We start from the raw sequence: 3,139 nt of genomic DNA on the forward strand, positions 1-3,139 counted from the left end.
GACTAGATTTCAACGAGAGTTGGGAACACGTCATTCGTTTAGTACGGTCTATCATCCTCAGACCGATGGTCAATCAGAATGAACCATTCAGACTCTCGAGGATATGCTATACGCATGTGTCTTAGAATTTGGTGGTAGCTGGGATACTCACCTACCTTTGGTTGAGTTTTCTTACAACAATAGCTATCACTCGACAATTGAAATGACTCCCTATGAGGCTTTATACGGACGTAAGTGTCGTACACCCTTGTGTTGGCGAGAGACGGGAGAGAAAGTTTTAGTTGGTCCCGAACTCATTCAGATCACTCACGACAAAATTCAGATTATTCGCGAAAGAATGAGAGCTGCCCAAGATCGTCAAAAGTCTTATGCAGATCGTCGCAAAAGGCCAATCGAGTTCTTGGTGGGTGATATGGTAATGGTGAAAGTTTCTCCTTGGCGAGGTGTACTTCGATTCCGAAAACAAGGTAAGTTAAGTCCATGATTTATCGGCCTGTTCAAAGTATTGGAGCGTATCGGAAAACAAGCTTATCGACTAGAGTTACCAAAGGAACTTACGAGGATACACGATGTGTTTCATGTCGGGTACTTACGTAAATACTTGGGTAAACTTGAAGAGACGGTGCCCTTAGCCGAAGTCAAAGTAGATGATAAATTAAGATACATTGAAGAACCAGAATCAATTCTGAACGAGAGAAAAATGAAACTACGTAATAAGGAGGTAGACTTGGTATTGATCAAGTGAAAACACTATCGAGGACCAAATTGGATGTGGGAGCGTAAAGATGAGATGAAGGCAAAATACCCTTCTTTATTTCCACAACACTGATTTCGGGGACGAAATCCTCAAAAGGAGGAGGTATTTGTAACATCCAATTTCTAATATGCCCAATTAATTGCTTAATATATTTAATTATTGGGTTAAAGAGAACTTATGATTTAGTGGGAGTTTGGGTCTGAAGTTTTAGAATTTTATTTCTTAAGAATATATTAGAGGATTTGGGAAAAATTTACGTCAAATAGATATGTAAAACTAATTTTCTTGGAAGATATTTTCTGGAATATTTTTGTTGGATGTTATAGATTATTTCTTTATGAACGTGTAGGCGAAAACCTCATAGAAAACGGAGGTCCGAGCGAAAAGTTATGAATAATTTAAGTGTTGATTGTCAAAATGGGTACCTAGCCGGGCCAACCCGACCCAACTCGAATTTTAGCATTATAAATTGGAGTTTTGGCCCATTTTTCATGTCATCTAAGTCCAGACTCACACACACACTAGAGGTGCAATTTTCACACATATAGGCTTGATTCAACTCAAATCAAAGAGCAACTACAAGATCTTGGAAGGATTTGATCATCAAGTAAGGTATAATCTATTTTTGCACTTATTCTTTGTTGACATTCTTGTTATATGGATTGCATGTTGAGTTAGAGTTAGGGTTTCATATGGGTTTCATCTTAAGTGTATAAAATGAGTGCATTTTAATGTTTATGGCATGAAATGGTCATTAGATTCAAGAGATTATCGAGATTTGTGCAAGTTCATCATATGAACTTTGACTTGATTAAGTCAAGGATTTGGGAGATAATATAAATGATAAAATAAAGGTTGGATTTTGGTTGTTTATGTCAAATATGTTATATTAAGTTGAGATTCAGAAGTTGAAATGGTTTGGAATCGAAATGGTTTTGAGAAAAATGTATGAAAATGAGAATTTCGACTTTTGAATGCATTGAAAGTATGCAGAATTTGAAAATATGTATAAAATCGTAGAAAAATCCAAATGAGGTGAGACCAAATTCCTTAGTTAGATATTTGAGTCTAGTTTATTTCTTATTTTATGATTAAGGCATGAATTAGAGCTTAAAATGGGCAAAATAGTTCTGCATGCAGCAGCTGTACATAGAAATTTAGATAAAATGTTCAAATAGGATATGTGTATATCATGAGTTTCTTATATTGGTTGCTTATAAGATTTTGTGCATTTACTCCAGGGGGTAATTAAGTCATATTTTGATACTTTGGAAGCAATCTAAGTGGGGTAGATTGGACTTGCTTTGTGAGCTCAATTCGGAGCTTTTCGGTATTATACGGTTGCTCGGTAAGTTATATAGTTAATTGTTACATATTGATTTGAACATATATATATTTTCATATGAATGTTTTTCGTCTTGAATGGTGTCACATGATCTTGATTTGTCTTTGATTCCGTCTCTTGAGTCGATTCCTTATTATTTTCTTGGTACATCGGTTTGCTTTCCGGATCCGGACTTGTTTGTTTTGTTCCTTGAATTGTACGCCATAGTACTAGTACTACTTCGTGTGGCATGCCAGATGTTTATGGCTAAGTCAAGATCCCGGGTTAGACGGGTGAGACTTTATACGGTTGTGAATACTCATTGCTCAGAAAAGGAGGAAGAGCAATGAGTAGAGAACCTTGGCGCTTACCCGGTAGAGGAAGGCGGGCAGTGCGAGGTTTCTCGTAATGTATGATTCTGACTCGGACTTTGGCATGAGCCCGGGAGGTGAAGGACGGGGTGATACACTATCCTCGTTATGTATACCGATTCGATCTCTTGGTTCTTGATATTTATTGGTATTCTAACATTGCTGAATATATTTGGTTGTTGATTCTGTCTCCTTGTTGTATTGAGCATCAATGATATCGTATACTATGGTGATATGAATATGGAATCCTATGATCTAAGCATCCGGTACGTAATTGTTCACTCGGTTGCTTATAAGTCTCGGTTTGCATCTGGATGATGTCTTGAACTCTTTTATTGATAAGAGTTTATTATGTATGTTTATAAACATTTGCGATATTGATATGTAATACTTAACAATTTAACTCACTAAGCGTTGGCTTACTATTTAAGTGGCAACCTCTCTCAGGAAAGGAGACGGACAAAAAGAAAGAACCCGTTGTTTGACTTGAAGATTTATCGGGGAAATTGAAAATGCATAAAATAGCAATCTACTTTCATAAATTTATTTATTATAGCATTGTACTTTCAGTTTTTCTTATTATAGCAATGTACTTTCAAATTATTTTTTATTAGGACATTGTACTTTGAAAAATTTACTCATTATAGCATTGGGTAACCTTTTGATTTAAATTTACCCATTATACTA

Source organism: Cynara cardunculus (genome assembly GCF_001531365.2).
Source record: "Cynara cardunculus var. scolymus isolate 2C chromosome LG 17, CcrdV1, whole genome shotgun sequence".
In the NCBI taxonomy this organism is placed as follows: Eukaryota; Viridiplantae; Streptophyta; class Magnoliopsida; order Asterales; family Asteraceae; genus Cynara; species Cynara cardunculus.